A 24555-nucleotide genomic window follows, 5' to 3' on the forward strand; every position below is an offset into this window, starting at 1 on the left:
CACAGACCAATCTTTATGATGAGCTCAAATAAAGCAATTTCTGGTATGTATCCAGTTAGATTTGGTTTCAGTCATTAATTGTAGCTCCGCTGCTCTCAGTGTATACTTTGAAATTGAGAGTCGTAAGGCCGTTTCATACCTACATTTCTGAAAAGTTCTCCTATAAACCTTTAATTAATTAACTTTCTGCATAATATTAATAAAACCGTGACGTCAGATGTAGGAGTTGGCTCTGAAATCAAAGGGTGGACGGTTTAAGTCCTGGCTCTTGCTTTCATGTCGTTGTGTTCTTGGGCAAGACACTTCACTCGTATTGCATCCCAATGATGGCCAGAGGGACTGGTGGTGCCGCTGTACGGCAGCCTTCCCTCTGTCAGTCAGCCTCAGGGCAGCTGCGGCTGCAGTGTAGCTCACCATCATCAGTTTGTGAACTTGAATGGGTAAAATATTTACCATTCATTAATTACTTTAGTTTAATTGTTATACCTCACAATAAGAGACTGCTTAATAACTGCAAAACACATCCCTTCCCTTCTCCTCATAAAACACAAAAACTAGTTTGGAAAAGAGATTCATTATGTATTTGTCATCTTTAAGGTCATTTCATTCATGTAAACAAATCATTATTGAACAGTTGTTGTCAGTTTATGGTTACTAAGGTAACAAATAAATGTTGGGATGTTCCTTCTGAGAACCTGACTACTTCGACTTGAATGTTTGTTCTGCAGGATTATTGCCACATGGGAACAACAAATCACACTGTGGGCGGGGCCACAGGGGTGGCTCTAATTGGTTAAGGATGGCCATTGCAGCCCCTGGCCTTCCATTCAACTGCGCCCCTGATTACAACCACAGACTTTAATGTATTTTGCTTTTATTCCTTGAAAGTGGATAAGTCGAGCACACTGAGTGGAGGATCGGTTAGTTTAACACTCAGTCTACTAGAACATGACAACATGATTATTATTGGCCTAACAGGGAAGCTAGTTGTGGAATTGTCAACAGTCAAACATGGTGGAGGTAGTGTCATTGTCTGGGCTTGCTCTGCTGCTTTAAGGGAGAAGTCTGGTCATATTCAGAATTCAAACTTCTGAAATTAATTAAATTAATTCAAAATGATCAGTGTTTTTAATTAAGAGTATTTTTCATTTGAATGTGATTTACTGGAGGCATCATGTTTGTCAAAGAACACTACTGCCACCTACTGGTTTGTGACGTCACGGTGCGGTATCGGCTGTTGATCAAGTCCCAGTGCTGTATCTGGTGTTTGTCACAACGCGCTATTATCCAAGTCATCTTGAAAACATTCTTCTTCCAAATGTTGGCTACATATTACGTGTTTTTTATCTGGCCAGAAGTTCGATGGTAAATCCTCCCTCTTCTAGTTGGCGATCCAACGACCAACCCGTCCGTGGAGGATCAGGAATCAGAAAGGTGAAATAACTCTTTTTATCCACTGTTACCCGATGTATTCCAACATCCAGCTGCCACGCACGTGGGTATTGTCAGTTTCACTATAGCTCTGGTGAATTTCAATGGTCAAGTCCTCTGGAAATCTTCAATAATTGTTGCTAGGCTTACCTCACCGTGACGTCACTGCTGGAAGACGTCAGGAGTGAAGTGTTACTAGATCTGGGCAAAAATGGCCATTCAAGACTCAGTGAGTTTTATTGAGTTTTATTGGAAGGATCCCCATTAACTACAGCTATACTGCAGCTATTCTTCCTGGGGTCCTAAAAAATATATATACATTAAAAACAAAACAAAGAATACAACAAATAAATGAAAGGAAAAGAAAATACATATACAATATATGCACATTTCAACATACATACTGGTATGTGCCCTCATGCGGGCATAGTGATTGCGACAAAAATTACTGTTTTTATGTTTTTCACTGATAAACACTGAATTCAATAAATAACAGCAAACGTATTAGTTTTAGGTTTGAATAATGATCCATTCATTATTCCTTGCTGTCCAGTAGAGACTGACAAATCCGTGGGACGGGAGTCAGTATTAGTAACGATCACGTGATTGGGACGGTACAGGATTAAACATTAACAGGAGCAAACCAATAGTAACTAAAAAAAACTAGGATAGATTCCAAAACATAAAATAAAATAGAAAAAAAAGCAACCCAGTACTGGCGCCGCCATTTTGTAGTTTTTTTTTCCTTGAAGCCTACACTATAATGGGAGTCAAAAAAACTACACGACTCGAAAACCAGCAGTGCTTCCGCTCTGAGTTTTTCACCCGCACTCAAAAACAACAATGGAAGGACCAACAGTTACTACAGTTAGAAACAGGAACTTAACTGACCCTTCATAGAAATTCAGATTCAATGTATTGGCAGACATCTTATTGAAGACAACAAGAATGGGAGTGGTGCAGGAGCGGGAGTCATTCTGAATGGGAGCGTGATGGGAGTGGGAGTAATTTCACCAGGAGTGGGACAGGATTTAGATTTCTACTCTGGCCCAGGATCGGGACGGGACACCATTTTTTTCTGTGGGAGTGGGACGGGACAGGAGTGAAAATCTACTCCAGTGTCAGTCTCTACTGTCCAGACATTTCCTTAAATACCTGGATGGAAAATTATGGTGAAATCAACCCCAACCCACGATTATGAAAGTTCAACTGAACTTCAGTGCTTCTCCCATCAACGGCAGCTGGACGTCCCTGTTTTCACAGTTTTTAATGGTTCTTTATTATCGATCTACCATTTAGTCAGTTATTAACATTCTACTTTTGAATGTTTATTAGACAAAATGTTTCTGTGCTGTTTACATTACCCGAAGCTGCATAGAGCAGCTTTTTCTTTCGTTCCTGTGGTTCTAACAGGGGCTCGAGTGGCCATTAATGATCAATAGAGAATACGGCCGTTCACGGTCAGGAAAGGTGAGGATTTTCTAGCCTGGGTGCCATTCCGAACTTAGTCCCGCCCACAACGTTTGAGGTCGGGAAGTTCGGTCTGGCATTGCTCAATAGTAGCGCGAGTATGGTCGCCCACTCTCTGGCGATCCAATCAAATTGTCATGGCGGGCTTTATACGATGATGGACAGATGATCAACAGTAACGTAATCAACCACGTGACCAAAGCGTGCATGGGTGACAACAACAATGGCTGCCACCGGAGAGTTGAGGTGAGTAGATTCTGCTATTAGGTCTGTTCTAGAAGATATCGACAGCAAATTAATTTTAAAAGAGGAACAGAGAAACGCGATCAAGGCTCATCTTCTTATTCTAGGCGTGCAACTGCACGCTTTGATTTTTGTTGACAACAACTATGCATCGCTTAAAATACGTCACGCACTCCGTTGCTCTTATTGGTTGTAGGTCTATCCAATTGAGTGCAGAGGCATTTTTTTTCCTGGTTCATTCGAAACATGCCCCATAATCACAGCTCTATGGAGCAGCATCAGACTCATATTCTGACTAGAATTGAGTAGGACTACGTCAGGCTAAGGATTTTCACCTCGGAGATTAACTTTGGCAACCATGAGTAACCTTAAACTCAGTATGCGGATTATGCAGAAGGACAATGATCCAAAGGTGCAAACAGCGGCTCCTCACAGATTGTTAACTGGGAAGACAGTTTTAATTTTTTATGTTACCTATATGGAAGAGATAGCCTTTATTAAAGATGTTAATGGCGGCATAGTAGGTTGAAAAACATTGTTTTCTGTTTTTTATTTTACAGTAAATCACATAAGACCAGGTCTGAATTCTTTCTCAAGACAGCGAGTTACCTCTCAGTCTCATATCTTATCCATGAATCGAACAGATACTTTGACATTATGTGAAGATCTGAAATCTTTTGACAAAAAAGAAATGAGAATCCAGTGTTTATAAGCACTTTCAAGGATCTTTGACATGGAGCCAAACATATTTTAAAATGTTAAATGTAGTCTGTATGTTCTATTCTTCATTTCTGCTCCTGCTCTGACATTAAACAGTAAAAATGTAGACGTGAGCTTAGAGACGGATGCTCTGGGCCGTTGCAGACGTCTGCTGCCTTTTGTCTCGGTGTGTAGAGGCCAGCTGGTTGTAAATATCTCGGTGTGCAGCTCTTTCCAGGGAGCTGGAAACAGCCTGATATATGTGTGGATGTCTCTGCACAGACTCGGCGGCGACTCTGTCCGATTCAAACCACATCATCATCAACTCATCCTTACTGAAAAAAAGTCAGAGGCTGGATAGTGTTTAGACTGGCACAGAGTCATCTTCAGTCATTTTAAATAAGCATTAAATCTAAAGACGCCAGGTCAGACGATGTTTGCTGACTGTCAGATGAGTGAGCGCTCCAAACACAAAACACATAAAGAACCACTATCTCTGTTTTGACACATTAAAGGTTTCTTCTGGTTTGGCTATTTCTTATATTTCATGAGGTCAAACATATTCAGATATCAGAAGATTAAACCTGAGTGAATAAATAAAACAGATTCCCAGTGGCTTCATTTATGGAAGGAAAAAAAATGATCCAACGTGGATCTTTGTGAAAAACCTGAGGATGAGTCGGGACGACTAGCGAAGAGTCTTTACCCCACAAGGGAGTCAAGTCTTTGACTAGGCCACTTTGCATTGAGTGCTACTGTATATAAGTAATGTAACAAAATCACACAATTTCATGATAAAATGATGCATTTTCTAAATCAAATTTTATTTGTATGGAAGTAAATCTGTGTCGCTGGGATTTGAATTAAAAATGCCACTGAAATTTAAATATTGTATGTTTGTACTTACTGTTTCAGTGTTAAAATATATTCAGCTAACTCAACGGTGAGTTTATTACTTTCATTTTTCTGTATTTAAGTTAGCGTTAGCTTGCATGACCGGCTCCATCATGCTGGTTTTCCTTCCGTATGAGCGCCACAAGCATCACGTGACTAAGAAAATGTAACAGGATTGGCTGGGTGTTGGACGCCACAATCCATTGCTAATGTCTGTGACCTGAAGTAACCCCTTCCCTTTTTACACTGAATTTAGACGCAGAATTGAAGACAGTGAAATAGAGCCAGTTGAATCTCAGGAGGCTGAAAATATTGAGTTTTAATTATGAAAGGTTGAATTTTTTTATATGCAGATTTTTTTAAACACTGAAAAATTAAACTGAAAAATAAGTATTGAAAATGTAATCACTTTGAAATAGAAATGTGAATTTTTAGCCTGAAGAGAAAATGACAAATGAAATTTCAACTGTGTAAAAATAATGACAATGAACTTCTTTTTAGGTCAAAAATGTGTTCTGAATATATTTTAACACTGAAACAGTAAGTACAAACATACAACATTTAAATTTCAGTGACATTTTTAATTCAAATCCCAGCGACACAGATTTACTTCCATATATTTGTCATGTAGAATACATGACAAGACGAAATAAATGATTGGTCTTGGGGCAGATTGACATACAGGGGAGAGAGGATCCAGGCAGGGAAAGGAAGAGCAAGTTTATTTGTGTAGCATTGTTTATTGCAACAACAATTTTAAGTGCTTTACATGAATGACAGCCCCCTATTATCGTACGATTTAAAATAAAGAATATTATAGAACAAGCACCCAGAGAATGATATTGCTGCTGGGCAGGAGAATTTCTTTCATATTAGGCAGATGCTCTCTACCAAGAATCTTTTTATTCAGCCCTCCTCTGGATTAGCTATTTTGGTTTTACACTGCCCGTATCCTGAAGGCCACGCCCCCACAACCCGCAATCATGACAACCAGTCAGAGTTTGCAAGGATAGCCTAGGAGGGTGGAATAATACATAAGAGGAAGGCCGCAGCTTGATCGATTGGCTGCTAAAGACAGCTCTGGACAGCTTATTTCCCCTGATGACATCATAAGGGGAATGCTGTTTCACAGAGAATTTTGAGCAGACATTAGCTAAGAGGTGGTGAAAGGAAGTCAGAGAGGGAAAAAGGTTATTTTTTCTTTTGTGAATCTCATTCACCGGCTTCAGGACACAAATACTGTTACAAAATTTTTACGAACTGAATTTTGCAATTTTGCTTGTTTCAAAGTTTCATACATAATATGAGACCTTAGTGCAGGTAGGATTGTAAATGCAGTGTTAGTTTTACATCAGATAACACAGGACACACCTCTTCACAAGAGATGAAATGGGAATGTATTCTCTCAGTGGGTTTGGCCTTTAAACTCCTGCACAGATAACATTTAGAATTTCCACATTTTATAAACTTAATTTAATGAAGCAAGGGGAGGAATGTAGTGTTGAAGTGTTTGATTTGGGGAGTTGAATTAATTTAAGTTGTTTAGCGTTTGTGGAGTTGAGTTACAGTGTTGTTTGTTTTAGAAGCTACATTTTTTTATGTTTGGGGAGTTGACTTGAGTTGGGTTGGGTATAGTTGTGTATTCATAGCTCAAGCCTTAAACATGGTTTTACGAACCTTCCCAGACTGAGATGTCAATGAGTTTGTCTGTTCTTGAATTTCTTCAGATGGTGGGCACACTTTAAGTGTCAGGAATCCAGTTTGTGTGGTCTGTTTTTGTATTTCTCCACCAGGTGGTGCCCCGTCCTCATTGGGCCTCCCTGCACACCTGCAGCTCGTTGCCTCATTACCTGTGGAGTACTCTTAAGCTGCTGACTGCCACTACCTGGATGCTAGAGTGTTTGCCAGTTTGGGGTACTCTAGCCATGCTTAGTTTAGCAGAGTCTAACCTGAGTTTTTGTTAACCCGAGTCTTAACCTTCTTTTTTGTCTTTGCCCGTCGGCAGGAAGTCATCCTTCAAACTGGATTTGTTCGGACCTTCTCTCTCTGGAAGGATCAACTGAGTTACTAACTGAGCTGGGGTTCCAAACAGGAAGTTTGGATCCACTTTCTCCAAGAGGTCGTTTGAGCTTCACACCGAGCAAAGGTTTCATCTGCACCGCAGCCAGATCAAGTACCGCAGGAAATCTGAGTGGCAGTCAGCTTCTCCGTCCTCCTAGGAACAACCCCAGTCTGAGTAAACCCCGTCCGCCCAACACTAAACAAGACAATCACTGGAATCTTCCCACACAGACTGGATTCCATAAAGGACACCTTTTCCTGGAGAAGTGAGTCTGCAACCTATTCCTCCAATTCAAGCTTAAAAATCTAATTTCCCACTGAGCCTGAAATAACCGCAGTGTCTTCCCCTCACCTTCCAGTTCTGGCTGAGCAGAGTTCAGAGAAACTCTGCACCGAGCTTAATCTCTTCAATAAAACCCGTTAAACTTTTCACCTGTGTCTCTCTGTTTGGACTTCTGCATTTTGGGTCAGACCTTTAATTAAATCATGACATTAAGGTTGTCATGCACCTTTTGTTAAAGTGATATCCATATTCTAAATGCCAGATTTGTGAAAATTAAGCCCACAAAATTGTAAAAAAAAAAACAGACCTAGAAATGCAGTAAAAAAAAAAGCAATGTCTTTAAATGAAACTATTTTAAAATAGCTAAAGCTGCATGGCATGGTTTTCTAATGATACTGCCACCTGTGGTCAAAACAGAAAACTGCAACACTCTTCTGCTCGTTCTTGTAGCTTGTGCTCACACTTGGCAATGTTTTAGGTGAAAACTTTTAACTTTTTTCACCTTATGTGGAGTCGCCATTGGTTTTTGAGTTGAGCTGGATGCTTCTGCATATCCAGAAAACCTATCTTGAATGTTATGCTTCAATTGTTTGCCAGTTTGGACCCATTTAACATGAATGAGCTTGACATATCATCCGCAAAAACAGTGAGGGAACTTCTGACCCGAAATAGATTCAGGGAAATTTGGCTCCAGGCTTATAGATGCACCAGAGCTGAACTACTGAGGTGTCAGTTTGCTCAATTGTTTTGTTAAGGTTCAAATAGAAACTGTTAAGATATTTTTCAGTAAAAACTTACAAAATGTCTCTTAAAGTGTATCAACATTTAGTTGGTTTCAGAGAAAGTGTTATCTTTAAGTTTAAAAAGTCCCCTCCAAAAAAGGTTTGTCGACTGGAAACAAACAAATAGCATCTGATGGTAAACTGAAGGTCCAGCACGGAAGGGGTTGTTGATTTTATCTCTTTACTCCAAATCCTGCTGCTTAGGGAGCCTTTTGGCCCCTGCTGTCTACTTGTTTAGGCAGAGTTGTCCTCAGTGCCACTAAATCCAAAGCTACTCACATAAGCAGGAGAACATACCATAAAGAGGGTTGATGATGTGAAGTAAAGAGTCAGGACATGCAAACAGCTCCTACCATAGTTGATATGTAACTTCCAAACAAGCAGTGCCCCAGGGTTTCCATCTGCCTCCACCAAACATGAAAGAGAAAAATACCAAATGTCATGGCTCTTTTGCAGCATATTTAGTGACTTTAAAACAATTCACTGAAAAAAAATCAAGCAACTGTTTTTGTCATTTACTTAATCACATTTAGTTATTTTAAAAAAATTTTTATGTTAGCATGGCAAGACATTAATCAATTTTATTAAAGTAACTAAATATGATTAAGTAGATACCAAACTTGAAACACTTTTGTTACTAACTAGGTTTAAGTAGATGCAAAAAATGCATGATTTAGTTTTTCAGATGTTGTATTTTCTTATTTTTCTTATAAACTGATAAAATGGTCTAATTAAAGTCAAGACGTCAATTCAACTGGAACTTCTATTAAGTTCACATACATACATCTATTCCGACTGGGTTAGGATTACATCAGAGTGAAGAACAGGTCAAATTTTAAATGAGCAAATCTATTATACATACAAAACCATACAGCTAGGAGGTTCTAGGGTATTAATTATGTTTTTTTGTGTAACTTTCGATTTGTTCTCTGCATTTGGGTATCACAAAAAATCCCCAAAAAGTCGACCATTTCATGGGATATTAAGTCAGAAAAAATTCGCCACAAATTCACACATCAGTAGCGGCTGGCCAATAGAGGGCGCTAGGGCGCCGGCCCACCCACCAAATGAGCTTGATTAAGATGTAAAAAAAAAAAAAAAAAGAATTATAAAATGAAAATATATGGAAATATATCAATATATTTTTTTGGTTCTGCAAGATAAATATTTAATCTATGATGACAAGTAAAGCTGGTGCGTTCGTCATCGGATTAGTGACGTATTTCCCCCCTGGGGCTAAAAAAATCTTTGGCCATTGACAACCTTAAAGGTTGTAGATGCACAGTAGCTCCTCTGCAATACAGAAGGATAGGAGATTCCGGGGCGCTGCTCTCCTGCGTCCGGAGCTGACAGGAAGTGATGTCACAGTCGTAGTGCGGCTGATTGACACGTCAAGTCACGGAAGTGAAAACTCTTAAAGCAAACTTACCAAGAGAAGCTGGAGGTGAAACAGTTTGGACATGATCGGCCGAATATCAAAATGAATCAGCAGCCCAAAGACGAATGGAGACGGTTCCCTTGGTCTTTTTCTAGGACCTGGTTTAGCAACAAGGCTTGGCTAACTGCATGCAGCGAGGCTAATGCTTTATTCTGCTTCAGGATCTGACCCAGCATGGATAAAAACTGCTAGGACTGATTTAAAGCACTTTTTAGAAAAAGGAAACGTGTCATGATGGGTTCACTGGTGTGACCCAATTATGCAGAACACCACTGAGACGGAAACTGGAGTAAAAGGTTTAACAGAGTTTATTGACACAAGCACAGAGATTATGACTGGTTCTGGTTCAGGCCTGGGAAACTGGTTCACCGGAGTCTGCGTGAGAAACAGTTTAGTTAGCGTTGCGCAAAGGAGTTTGATTCTTGACAGTTTCTGATTTGTACCTTGAGGGTTCTTGATTAAAGCCTTGAGAGGGAGGCTGTTGGATCTGGAGAGGATTTGATCAGCAGAGTCCGTAAGCTGCTTCAGCGTCTTACTTCTTAAGAATGAGTAGACCTTGGCTTTGAGTTTCCAGCTCTTGGTCCAGAGCTGCATGGAAGTTCAGAGAGAGGCTTCAGGTTTGGCTCAGAGGGCAGGCTCGGCAGGTTAAGCTCTTCCAGAGCTTCACAGGAGAAAAACTGGTTTCCTGGAAGACAGAGACAAAGGTTAGAATCCAGTCTGGATTCAAAAGTCAACAAAGGTTCACAGAGATACTAGGCTTAGGTGCTAACCAACTGGATCAACACTGCGGCGTTGAGGCAAGGTCTGAAGACAGCTTAAGTACTGTGGATCCTCTGATGATGGAATGGGCTGCAGCTGTGCAGGAAGCTCAACTCAGGAGGATCCACGGCGGACTCTGCTGGAGAAAGGTGGTACTTCTCCAGCTCCCAACAAAAAGAAGAATGAACAATATGTTATTCACATGGAAAATTATATAATATAGTGTACTTTTTCTATGTGTTTGTTAATTAGCACAGTTGCTCTTAAATAAACACATTCTCAGAAAGATAGTATTTATATATTAAAAAATATAAAGCTTCTCCATTATTAAACTGGTACATTATTTTTTTTGGGTTTCTGACACCGTATTGGACCATGAAAAAACACAGATTTACCTTCACAAAGCCTCAGAAGGGCAGGATTTATGTTAAAAAAAATACGTTGAATTATGTTTTTGTTTTTATAAAGTGTTTTTATAATGTTTTTTTGTTGTTGGCATTCATATAGGTATATTGGTATGATAACTTTGATTGGTTTTTGGTATACCTCAATTTAATTGAATTTTGAATTGAATTGAATTTGCTGTGTGTGTGTTCTTTCTATTGGTTTATTTATTTGTTTGTTTTTTCACATTCTCAACATTCGTACAAACCAACACTAAAATAGTCAGTGGACAGTGTGTGTGTGTGTGTGTGTGTGTGTGTGTAATGAATGGTGGAGGTGAAAATAGGAAACGCTACACCTTCTTGTCTGCTGTCATCTGCAGGCGCCAGGCGGCTCTGGATGGTTGGCTGGAGAGAGAAGAGAGGAGAAGATAATCTCAGCCGACCCCCTTTAATGTCTTCTTCTTGGTGTCTGTTAGTGAGTATGAGAGTGAGAGAGAGACGGGCTTTTATGCTTTTCGAGTTTTTCCTCTGAGTTTTAACATTTATTTGGGGGTGGAGTAAAAGTGAGGGGAGAAAAATGAGGCACAGAAAAGATTCAAGTTTAACACAGACTGAAGACATTGAGACATGGCTCGCAATGTCTGCTCCCTAGAGGGGTGATTTAAAGAAACGTTTATGTTTTATTGTGTATTTTTTTAAAGATTATCTTGAATGATAATAATTCAAATTCTATCTATCTATCTATCTATCTATCTATCTATCTATCTATCTATCTATCTATCTATCTATCTATCTATCTATCTATCTATCTATCTATCTATCTATCTATCTATCTATCTATCTATCTATCTATCTATCTATCTATCTATCTATCTATCTATCTATCTATCTATCTATCTATCTATCTATCTATCTATCTATCTATCTGGCCTCTGGTCGTTTCGGTTCGAGCATGTTCCACAGTGTTAAATATGCAGTGTTAATACATTGACTCTAAACTGGAGTAAAATATACACTACGTAGATTTCTAATTTAACACTAATTCCGAGTGGGACCGAATGCACTCTTAAAATGTTATTTTAAAACTTCAAAAATGTAGTGTATATATTTGCGTCTTTAAAATGAAGATAATGATAAAAAGAGCTTTCGTATATATAGGGACATATATGCTGGACAAAGCGGATCGGAACAAAATGGAAAGGATAGATGGAAAATGAATTAGAGAGGTTCAAGCATTTGATCTTATCTCCAGAATCGATGTTGATCCTTTTGCAAGAAAATAAGTACAGGTGCTGGTCATAAAATTAGAATATCATGAAAAAGTAGATTGATTTCAGTAATTCCATTTAAAAAGTGAAACTTGTATATTATATTCATACATTACATACAAACTCATATATTTCAGATGTTTATTTTGTTTAATTTTGATGATTACAAATGACAACAAATGAAAATCTCAAATTCATCATATCAGAAAATTAGAATATTGTGAAAAGGTTCAAAATTGATGGCCCCTGGTGCCACACTCTAATCAGCTAATTAACTCAAACCACCTGCAAAAGCCTTTAAATGGTCTTTCAGTCTAGTTCTATAGGCTACACAATCATGGGGAAGACTGCTGACTTGACAGTTGTCCAAAAGATGACCATCGACACCTTGCACAAGGAGGGCAAGACACAAAAGGTCATCGCTAAAGAGGCTGGCTGTTCACAGAGCTCAGTGTCCAAGCACATTAATAGAGAGGCGAAGGGAAGGAAAAGATGTGGTCGAAAAAAGTGTACAAGCAAGAGAGATAACCACACCCTGGAGAGGATTGTGAAACAAAACCCATTCAAAAATGTGGGGGAGATTCACAAAGAGTGGACTGCAGCTGGAGTGAGTGCTTCAAGAACCACCACACACAGACGTATGAAAGACATGGGTTTCTGCTGTCGCATTCCTTGTGTCAAGCCACTCTTGAACCACAGACAGCGTCAGAAGCGTCTTGCCTGGGCTAAAGAGAAACAGGACTGGACTGCTGGTGAGTGGTCCAAAGTCATGTTCTCTGATGAAAGTAAATTTTGCATTTCCTTTGGAAATCAAGGTCCCAGAGTCTGGAGGATAAGAAGAGAGGCACTTCATCCACGTTGCTTGAAGTCCAGTGTAAAGTTTCCACAGTCAGTGATGGTTTGGGGTGCCATGTCATCTGCTGGTGTTGGTCCATTGTGTTTTCTGAGGTCCAGGGTCAACGCAGCCACATACCAGGAAGTTTTAGAGCACTTCATGCTTCCTGCAGCTGACCAACTTTTTGGAGATGCAGATTTCATTTTCCAACAGGACTTGGCACCTGCACACAGTGCCAAAGCTACCAGTACCTGGTTGAAGGACCATGGTATCCCTGTTCTTAATTGGCCAGCAAACTCTCCTGACCTTAACCCCATAGAAAATCTATGGGGTATTGTGAAGAAGAAGATGCAATACACCAGACCCAACAATTCAGAAGAGCTAAAAGCCACTATTAGAGCAACCTGGGCTATCATAACACCTGAGCAGTGCCACAGACTGATCGACTCCATGCCACGCCGCATTGCTGCAGTAATACAGGCCAAAGGAGGCCCAACTAAATACTGAGTGCTGTACATGCTCATACTTTTCATGTTCATACTTTTCAGTTGGCCAACATTTCTATAAATCCTTTGTTTTTATTGGTCTTCAGTAATATTCTAATTTTCTGATATGATGAATTTGAGATTTTCATTTGTTGTCATTTGTAATCATCAAAATTAAACAAAATAAACATCTGAAATATATGAGTTTGTATGTAATGTATGAATATAATATACAAGTTTCACTTTTTAAATGGAATTACTGAAATTAATCAACTTTTTCATGATATTCTAATTTTATGACCAGCACCTGTATATTCATGAGGACAATGAGTGTAAAGAGAGAATGCAGAATGACCTGGATCTAAACTGGTTTGTTTACAAAGCAGGTCTCCAGGGGCATGCAGGTTAGAAGAGATGTTCACTCCCCTATCTACTCTGCCTTTTAAATCAATGGTACTGCAATTCAGAATGCACAATTCATTTTTTTATTAATATTATTCATGAAATATTATTTTTTTCTAGTTTCCTCCCTTTGAACATTTTAATGGAGGCTTCATGGGTGTGTTTTTGGACCAGAACAACTTTAAAATAGCCTCCCTGTTTTCATGCAGGTTAATAATTCTAATCAATATATCAGGCTATAAATTAGATAAGAGAATAAGAACAGTAAAGTTTTTTTCTTTAGTGTTAAAAGTCTCCAGAAAAGAAATAAATCAGAACTCATTATTTTCTTTTTTTTTTTTTCATGAATATTATCATCTCACACTTTTATCAATCTAATTTTTGCATCCATGGCATATTCCACATTCAAATGTCTAACTATAACATATTTCTCGTTCGTTTCTTGCCACTAAAGATGCGCGTTAGTATGCATTCCAAAGTTCTGATATCATTTTCCCCTCATTCCTCCTTAATGATCCATCTGACTCTGTTAAAGCGGATCCAGCAGCTCCAGTGGCAACAGCAGAGCCATGATGTATTTAAAAAACATGCAACCAGGCCTCCTTCGGCTGCTTTTCATAGCGGTTCACTCCGTTTGAACCAAAAGTCGCTGCGCGCGCTCATCTATGACTTCTGCGGCCCGCGCGACCCTTAATGAGCGACAGCAGCGGGAATTCTGCTCTTATTGGCCTTCCTTCAATAATCAAAAGTTAAATCTAACCTTTGTCAATACAAACAAAGTCTAAAAATACGTTCAACTTATTGCGTTTGGCAACAAATTTAAACATTTAGATAAACTGAACTAAAAATGAGAATTCAGTCTCTTTTCATTTGGCTTGAAGCCGACCTCAAGGCTAATTAATTATTTTATTTAACAAATTAATACATTAATTAATAAAAAGTGAAGAGGTGAAATAATGCACAGCTTACAAATTTCCAAAGAACAAAGCCTCCTGCTTTGGATGACAGGGGTATCTTTTGATGAAAATGTTTATTACAGTGTCATTACAAACTGAATGCTTGGAAAAGGTTTTCTTGATCAATTTTTTCCCCCAAATATCATAAAAATCGGAAATATTTCTTTAATTTTAACCCATTTTTATTACGAAACAAAATTTTTCACATTGTAACACTTTTTCGACATCATTTTTTTAGTGACCCAAAGGGGTCAGTATGTAAAATAGTTTATTATTTGCAGGGGCGCGCTTAAATCAGATCGTTTCTATGACAACCAGGACCTGCCGCCTAGCAGCAGACATAAAACAGCAGACTGAAGCTTCATTTATTGATTTGTTACCAAAATAATGTTATTCGACACTGCAGAAAAGATCTAAAAATGAGTAAAAATGTCTTAAATTAAGTAGATAATTTACCAATGGAATGAGTATTTTACTCTTAAAATAAGATTACTAGATGCACTTGAAATAAGACAATATAATTGTCTTTTTTCTTATTTTAAATGTAAATTGTCTTGTTCCATTGGCAAAGTGTATCACTTTCCTCCTTAAATCAGGAAAACATGCACTTAGTTTAAGAAATATTATGTAGATTTAATTATTTTTGCAGGGAATCTTGTTGGTAATAGAAAATGTATAAATAGAAAAAATAACTTACTATAAAAAATGTTTCTTTGTGGGTACATTTGTTATAGGCTTTTGACTTCATTGAATAAGAGACTGACAAATATTTCTAACATTTAAGCACATTTGAAGAATAATAATTTGAGTTCTATTTTAGAAACTAATCCAATCGCTTTAAGAAAAAAAAGATGACAAAATAAAAGCTGCAATTAATGAATTCGAAATTAATTTCTCTTAGCTGTTGGATTTTCATAATTTGAACCAAAAAAATATGGATTTAATCTTTAGAAATAAAAAAAAATCAAATTCCTGGACCGGTTTTATTGGTTTATGCATATTGCAGTTTGTTTTAGGAATGCAGTTGGACATATTTTTTTTTTTAATCTAAAAACCCAACCGAGCTCTGCTGAAAATAATTCAGATTTTTAGGAAAACTCAATCTAGCCTAGTCAGGTTCTCTCTTTCTGCCTGAGAATCAGTCAGAGCTTCACAGTCAGCCTTCCCACTCTCCATCCCACGCAGATCCACGGCGTGACTCAGCCGGTCCGGCTGTGTTTATGAAGCCTCCCGGCCTGCTGAGCTGTATGGTTTACCTAATGGGACTTCTGTTTCTCGTTTTCTGTCAGCCGCCTCGCCAGACTCCGCTGACAAACGGCCGACTTCTACCGCCAGAGGAATTCTGGATTTATGTGGGAAATTAAAGCAGACCCCCCTCCCCCTCCTGTTTCTTCTTCTGGATCATGCAAATAAAGTAAATTATCTCCCAGGCGCAAGCATTAGGAGCAGGGAGGTTTGTATATAAAGGCGCCGGGGAACAGGAGGCTGTGATGGATGTTTGTTTTGTTATTTTGTTTCTCATATTAGTGCGCGCATTGCTGCACGCGGAGCGGCCATCATCAGCTCCTAATCCCCCCCACTTCCATTGTTTTACTGCGGGAGGAAACATCTTGTTGCGGGGCTCTGATTTATGGCCGTGTTGCTGCTTAAGGAGAAATTTCCAGAGTTGCTGCTTGATCCGATGCAGCCTAATGAGTAGAAAGCTGCTCACACTGCAGGGCCCGCTGATGAATGACCCCTCCCGCCGTGTCCCAGTGTCTCCTCAGTCCGTCTGTGTATAAACTGGAGGGGGTATTAGTGTCGCCATTCAGTCCTTTTTTTTTTTTTTCTCCTGGAGCGTCTCCTTTATCTGCGCTCTGTCTGGTGAACAGGGTCCAGTTAGGCTGCTTTACAACCTGCAGAGCCGAACCACCATCCATCACAGCCGGCTGAGCTCTGCCAGGCCGGCCGGGGACTGTGCGTCTCTGGCCGGCTGTCAGGAGGCTTCCCTGGAGTCCAAGAAGCAGAAGGCATGGAGCTGCTGGAAACGCCGCCATGTGATCCAGAGGTCAGGACTGTAAGGAAGCACAACTAAGCTCTCCAAAAACAAAAAAACAAAAAACAACAACAACAAAAAACACACAAAGGTTTTTAATAGCATAAAAAAAAATATCGGATTAAATTGATTAAATAAAATTGAATTATAATTTGCGCACATTTTATTTTGGCAATATAATTTCCGCCTTCTTTATTTACTTTCATGACTAATTTTCTTTCTAAATGCGGTCCTTTGTAAGTAATTAATCAAATTTCGTATTTATTTTAATTTGTGCATGATTAGTTTTTTCCCCAAAAAGGTTGATAAAAAAAAAAAAACTTTATGATCAGAAAAAAATGATGAGTTTACAGAAACATTAACAGATAAATAGTCATAATGCAAAAGTTATGATCTGAGATATGATTTTTATAGCAATGCTGCTGCAGTTTTGTGGTTTTATTGAATTAAGATTTAATAAAAGAATGCATTGAAATTAAACAAACTTTATTTCAATCAGTTTAAGGAAGTTCAGGACAACAGCTTTGAACCTTGAGTTCACCAACTTTATACTTGGCGACAAAATGAAAATAATTACTTCACTTTGTATAAGAAACAATAGAGTTAAGTCAGTTTTATACTTCCACTTTCTTGGATGGTTACTTTTATGATATGCATAAATAAAAATATAGATAAATTTAAATAAGTTCAATTAATACATACATAAATAAATGCTTTTTTCATGGTAAATTCATTGATTTAATGCAAAACTTGGTTTCTTTTTTCCTTAAAAATAAACTGTTTGCATTAATAAACTAACCCTGCACTGATAAGGTGAAGCGATAAGTTATAGGACCAATAGGTCCAACTAAAAGGGGACCCTGGTCAAATTTAAAATGCAGTTTAAGAAAACAACCTTTTGATGATGTCCCTGGACTGCAAAGATGAACACTGACCTTTTTCTTGCACCCTTAGAGAACTAAAAATGTTAACACAATCCAGTGACCACAGATCAGGGTTGTCCACCATACTATGCATTGGATCGACACAAACTCTCTGTAACCCCTCTCCAATTGGAAAGGACAGGCTTCACAGGAAACAAACAGAAGATCTCCTTTATCAGAACCGAAACCTCTAGGACCTCCTTAGCAGCCGGATCATGTGACTAAACACCTTGGTAAGGTTATCTGGTTGTTACTTCACAAGAGAAAAGAAAACAAACTATTTTTTCTTTAAATAAGGTATCAATTTTATTAAAATAGCATCAACTCTATTCTGCCATGGCAGTCTCTAACCTTTCCCTTTGACATCCACTGCTAAGATCTGCAGTTTGGTGAGGACAACTGTTTCTAAATGGCAGCAATTTTTAACTTAATGTGACTGAATACATAAAAACTGCATAAAAAGCTCAAACACAAAAATTTTCTCAACCAACAACCAGCTCATTTTTTTAATCTTGTCTATATTTCCCAATGAGTCGACACATCATCATATCAGCCTCACTGTTCTCTGAGAAAACCTGTAACGACATTCCTAGTTAAATTCTAAAGTTAATGTTCATTTAGCGTTTACTGCTAAAACTGCGCCGTTGTTGCTCTAAGGAGAGTCATCATAGATCCTTTCTTCCAGAAGATGCATAACCATCACTGTTCTCAGCAAAACTTGATAAGTTTCCCTGTTGTTTCTGCAGTTTCTTTCTTTATTAAATAAAACATTCTGAACACATACCATTGGCGGTTCTAGACAGGGCTAACAGGGGGGCTAGTGCCCCTGTAGAAATGGTCCCAGATGGCCCGATACTGGAAACATACACTGCAAAAATAAAAGTAAATGAAGTTTTCTGAAAATAACTGCATTTTATTTGAATAGGCAAGGCAAGGCAAGGCAAGGCAAATTTATTTGTATAGCACAATTCAGTACAAAGACAATGCAAAGTGCTTTACATGATTAAAATACAGGAAGATAAAACAGAATCAAAGCAAGTAGGAAAAAAATGAAATAAAAAATGCAGAAACAAAAAAGAATATTAAAAACAGTTGGACTAAAGAAAATATGTTTTAGTTGAACTGTTTAACTAGAACAGTCGAAGGCGATCCTAAACAAATGTGTTTTTAGTCTTGATTTAAAGGAACTCAGGCTTTCCGCACTTTTACAGTTTTCTGGACGTTTGTTCCAGATAAGTGGAGCATAGGAACTAAATGCTGCTTTCCATGTTTCGTTCTGGTTCTAGGTATGCAGAGCAGGCTGGAGCCAGAAGACCTAGGTAATAAACCATTATATTAGTTCAAGTGCATGATAGGTAATTATTATTAAGGGCAAAAATACTCATTCCTTTGGACGATCATCTCATTTACCTGCTTGAATTAAGGGCAAATACACTTATCTTTCAGACATTTTTACTTTTTATGGTGATATGCGCTAAAAGACCCTAACTGGACCTTTCTTGGACCAGTTTCATATTTCATCTTCACAATTTACTTTAACATTTTTGCAGTCAGATTTAAGCTTCAGTTGTATGAAGATAAGATCACTGTTTTCATCTGTTAGACAAAGAGTCTGCAAACCTTGGCTTTTTGTGTTTGTTATTCTTTTTTTCTGTACCCCATGAAAAAAAAACAAAAAACACTGGCCCCCTCTTAAATTTAATCTAGAACTGCAACTCAAAACCCTCCATCTTTACTATTTTTTTTATTTATCCCACTGAGTTCAACTTTTTTTAAAATGTTTTTGGATATATTGTAAATTTCCTCATATTTTTACCTAACTGGAGGGTTGCCGGTTCAAACCCTGGCATTTCAGACACGTCATCTGCATTGCCTACTGATGGAGGTCAGAATACAGGTCATGAATCATGCTTCACTTCACCTTCCTGCTGTTACCCCTGAAAGAGAGACAGTAAGGGGTTAATCTATAATCTATAATTTATACCGTTTGAGTTAAGCCATGTTGAAGACTGAATGTTAAAACTAATAAGCTTTGCTAGCATTTTAAATCCTTATTGGCTCATGTTTAACATCTAGCAAAGGTTTTTCACCCCAACATGTTTCATCCTTATGTTTTGTCCTAAAATGCTTTTCCTCACAGATATAAAGGTAGAGATAGACGTCATCATCATCTTCTGATAAATCTATGTCATTAAGTCATTGAATTTTATGTTACGGTCCTCTAACAGTATTTTAAAATAACGGTACACTTATTGAATCCTTTTATGCATCTTGGAAGTTTTTCTGGATGAACGTCATCACCTTAAGTGGAGAAAGTACATTTTTGAACTGAAAAATCTGAGTTAACGCCTTTTACTTGCCTCGCTAACAAGATAAGGAGAACTGAGCTCTTCCTGATGCGTTGTCCTTATATTTAAATTTGTATTTGAAGAAAGACGGTCCTCATCCTTCATAGTACTTTCCTTCAATCCTGTAATCTAATCTGATTTTTTTTCTTGCATTATTTTTAGGAAGAAAAAAAAAAGCTCCCTGCCAGAAAAACCGAACTTTAAAAGAAATTGGGATCTAAAGTTTCCCTCTTTACCCCCCTGCTGTCCTGCAGCAGATCACTTTTTCCTAAGATTCAGGGAAAGTTCCCACTCACACGACCTCTGTCAGCTCTGATGAATGAACTCCGCATGAAGGCAGAGTGACTCTCTGCAGCTTCTCAGCCCACATGCCTCTGAATATAAAAAGCACACAGCTTTGGGCACATCACTTCATGTCCAGGATCGTTGTTGCTCAAACACACCATGCAGGAGGGTTGACTAAAGCTTTTAAAGCCAGATTAAGCTCCATCATTGGTAAAATGTGTGTGAAAAGCAGGAAGCAAAAACACATTCTCTTTGTTCTTATGGTTTATAATAATTTCTACCGGAACTGCAGAAAAAATGTTAAATTCTTAGTTTATTTGTATTCATTTATTCCATGTAATTAATACAATCAATAATTAACAGTAGTTTAAATGAATGAAGATGTATATTTTGAAGTATATTAGGTTATCATTTCATGCTTTTATTATTTCCTGTTGCTTGTGTCTGAGCTTGGCTCCCAGTTAATGCACACCACTCTACTGATGATTGGTTCTTTCCCACTGCGAGTTTAACCCTGTAATGCCAAATGTATCATATTTGATACATACGGTTTGTATAATGTTTTGTGTCTGACACCTTTTGCATAATTTAATGGTAAAAACTTTGCTCAAAATCCACAATCAGATATACTTGATAACAGCCAGTAGTAGACTACACAAAAAATAATCTTGACTTATCACATAGTAATAAATTATTAATATCAAAAATTTAGTTCTGTTTTTTCTTTTTACATATTTTGTTTGAAGGCCAAATAAGGACTTCAAACCAAAAAAAAACGTAATTTTCTGTTTTGTTTTATTCTTGGATCGGGCTTTAAAGGGTTAACTCCTAAAAGTGGGGCTCAGAAAGGAACAGCAAAAGAAGACAGAGAAATAAGCCATCTTTCTTTAAATATTCACAGCTTTCCTCACCTAAAACACTAGCCTGGGTGCCATTCCGAACTTAGTCCCGCCCACAAGGTTTGAGGTCGGGAAGTTCGGTCTGGCTCTGCTCCATAGTAGCGCGAGTATGATCGCCCACCCTCTGGCGATCCAATCAAATTGTCAGGGTGGGCTTTATACGATGATGGACAGATGATCATCAATAACATAATCAACCACGTGACCAAAGTGCGCTTGGGTGACAACAACAATGGCTGCCGCCGGAGAGTTGAGGTGAGTAGATTCTGCTATTAGGTCTGTTCTAGAAGATATCGACAGCAAATTAATTTTAAAAGAGGAAAAGAGAAACGCGACCAAGTCTCATCTTCTTATTCTAGGCGCGCAACTGCACGCTTTGATTTTTGTTGACAACAACTATGCCTGGCTTAACATACGTCACGCACTCCGTTGCTCTTATTGGTTGTAGGTCTATCCAATTGAGTGCAGAGGCATTTTTTTTCCTGGTCCGTTCAAAACACGCCCCATAATCACAGCTCTATGGAGCAGTATCAGACTCATATTCTGACTAGAATTGAGTAGGACTACGTCAGGCTACTAAAACACTTTATTTTAACCTCCTTCATGTCTCTTTCACACAGTTAGATTTTTTTTTTTTTTTTTGTAAATCAAGTTTTTATTGAATTGTTCAATTTTTAAAACAAAACAAAAAAAACATTACAATAAAAATAACAAAGAATAAAACAGTGAGATTTAGTGCAAATCTTTGTTTTGCTGCCTTAAAGTCCAAATCAATTTGTAGACATATAGGTGCAAAAACTGTCCCATTGTTGCATTACCGCTTCATTATTAGAATGTATTCTTCCCAACATTTTTTCACAAGCAACATTTTCAGTCATTTTTTTGGTCCACATTTTAATTGTTGGGGTATGGGGGTCCTTCCATAACTTTAAAATAAGTCGCGCACATGTGACCAGTGCAGTGCTCAACACTCTAAAAGCATGTCTGTTCAACAGTGGTACCTCACTTTTATCTCCAAGTAAACAGTCTGGGTGATTTTGGCAAATAACAAGACAACCAACCCTGCATATAGCACAATACTCCATTACATAATGGAGAGACCAATGGGAACACATTTAGATTTAAAGACCACACCAAACTCCAAATGATGCATTGAATGAACAACATGTAAAACCATTAAAGATGGTGGTGCTGTGGTGGCTCTGTCAGCTGAATCTAATTTTGCATTTGACCAGTAGTAGTTCTACTGTAGAACAAATATGTGCTTAGATATCATTTTTCAAATTTTTTTCTCAAAGTTTTTGTTTTCATATTTTATTTTTTAAAGTCTTTCCAAAAAATTTTCTTTCTTTTGTATAGATTCTCTAATTTTAAATGTCGCTATTTCACGTTTGAGATTTACGAATGGTTCTCCTTTCAAATTCAATCTATTCTCATTATGAGTGCGTATGAAATCGTACGAAAAGTTATGCACCGTAATTTCGTACGTTTTGGACGTTTTTTTCGTCGTATGTGCATGCGCATCTGATGCACCATTCACAAATCTAGAATATAAATTACAATTAGCCCTAACCCTGACCCTAACCCTAAGATATAAAACAGCAAGCAATGTAGTTAGAGACATGAATAAGTGATGATTGCACTGTTTTTCCCAGTTTTACGTCCGTCCGCGGATCAGTTTTTTTTTTCTGTCTGCCAGCGCATGCGCACTGATGTGGTTTTTTGAGGAAAAACATCCAAAACGTACAAAATAGTGTGCATAACTTTTCATACGATTTCATACGAACTGATGATGAGAATATGTTGTCAAATTGCGTGTTACCGACCACATTCTCTTCACCATAAGCCCAACAGAAAAGCTAACTGGATGGTGTCCATGCAGAACAATAGAAATGCGTCTTTAATCCTCACTCCAGAGGAAAAGCCCTGAAAAGTGTGAAAGTGAGGAGAAGGTGACATGTAAAACACAATAAAAAAAATAATCCAGTTTGTAGAACTCATACTTAAATAATTTATTTGATGGATCATAGATGGATAAAATATAATCTGCAAAACCAAAATTACATTTTACATATATATATATTAAAATCAAAATATATTTATATTTAAATATATTTTGATTTGACAGGTTTAAATGTCAAATCATTCTAGTTTAAACATGTATATAACTGTACTCTTTATCAGACCATATTGTCCCAAAAGTTAGAAAATTTCTATATATAAAAAAAAGAAATCCTGTCTTAAAACCTGTGGTTTTTTTTTTTTTTTTTTTTCGTTATCTTATGCAGGCCAGTTAGCTGTACCTCAGCCTGAACATGTCAGGGTTTGGTTGTGGTTTGGAGGACCCAAATACAGAGGCTGAGTAGACTTCTTGGAGTTTAATGGAGTGAAACAGTAAACAAAGGCAGGAATCCAAAAAACCAACTAATAATGTAAAACAAACCAGAACTATGGAGTAGTGGCGGCTGGTGAAAAATATTTTTGGTGGGGCTGATATAGCCTAGTGTATGTCTCCAACTAATCCGGAATAAGAATTCAAATAAACAATTGGACAATACATACAATTCAACAATAATGATTTAATTTACTATATAATAACAGTAACAGTGATGATTTGGGTCACTGTGACGGGGTTCTTTGGCCTCCAAGAATCCAGTCTCAGTCGGGTTACCGGTGTTGGTGATTTATTGAGCTCAAAAACTCAAAACAGGGTGCAAAAGAAACTAAACATGTACAAGATCCTCTGGGCCTCAGCCTCCCTCCAGTTACCAGCAATGTAACAAAGAAACAGAAAACAAAAATTGCCGCTTTTCTTCCCACAGCCCTCATTAAATAGTTTAAGCCCCTCACATCAGGCTCTCTTATTTCTGATTTCTTCTCATTAATCAGTTTTGTCCATATATTACCTCCACAAACAATTGATGTACAAAAACAAATACAGACAAACAAACACAGATTCATTGACTTATTCAATTACACCAAACTGGGTTTGAACCCAGCAAAGACGCAGCCAGACTGAAGAAGACAAGTCCCCGTAGCATAAACACGTACACACCCACCCCCCCCCCCCCCCCCCACACACACACGGCTAACCCCACTGAAATATTAAGTGCGCACCCTCAATATGCCAGCAGGTAACCAGGACAGCTTGTGTGTTTTAAGTTCATGGAGCTACTGGGCTCAGCGCGAGTGTATTGGTCCTCACAAACACAGTATAACAGGAATGTGTGTGTGGCGCGCAAAGTTAGAGAGGTTGTTTTAAGCGACGAGGTGGATTCGTCACAGTCACAATAACCATGACATGAAATGTTCATATCCTACAACAGGGATGTTCTTCTGGCAAACGGGTAGATAAATAAGGATCTCACCGAATTTGGTGGAAGCTGCACCTCGTTTGTTACATTCGCCATCTTCCCTCTAACTGTCTGCACCTGCGCTTGGGTTCAGAAGCCTGTTAAAGCGCAGTATTTTCAGCGCCCCAATACCATAAAGTTCCGAGACGCTGATTGGCCATTAAATTCACCTAGCAATAGTACATGATTGACAGATTCTCTGCAAATGTGGGGCTGTCTGATCAGCGCCCCCAGAACAGAGACGGTAGGAGTCTGTCTGTGGAAATCCACAAATTAATGACAGTAGATAGGGAAATGTAGTTTATATAATTTGTTTTGCT

The sequence above is a fragment of the Cyprinodon tularosa genome, unplaced genomic scaffold, assembly GCF_016077235.1.
Source record: "Cyprinodon tularosa strain WSP-4 unplaced genomic scaffold, ASM1607723v1 ctg783, whole genome shotgun sequence".
Lineage (NCBI taxonomy): Eukaryota > Metazoa > Chordata > Actinopteri > Cyprinodontiformes > Cyprinodontidae > Cyprinodon > Cyprinodon tularosa.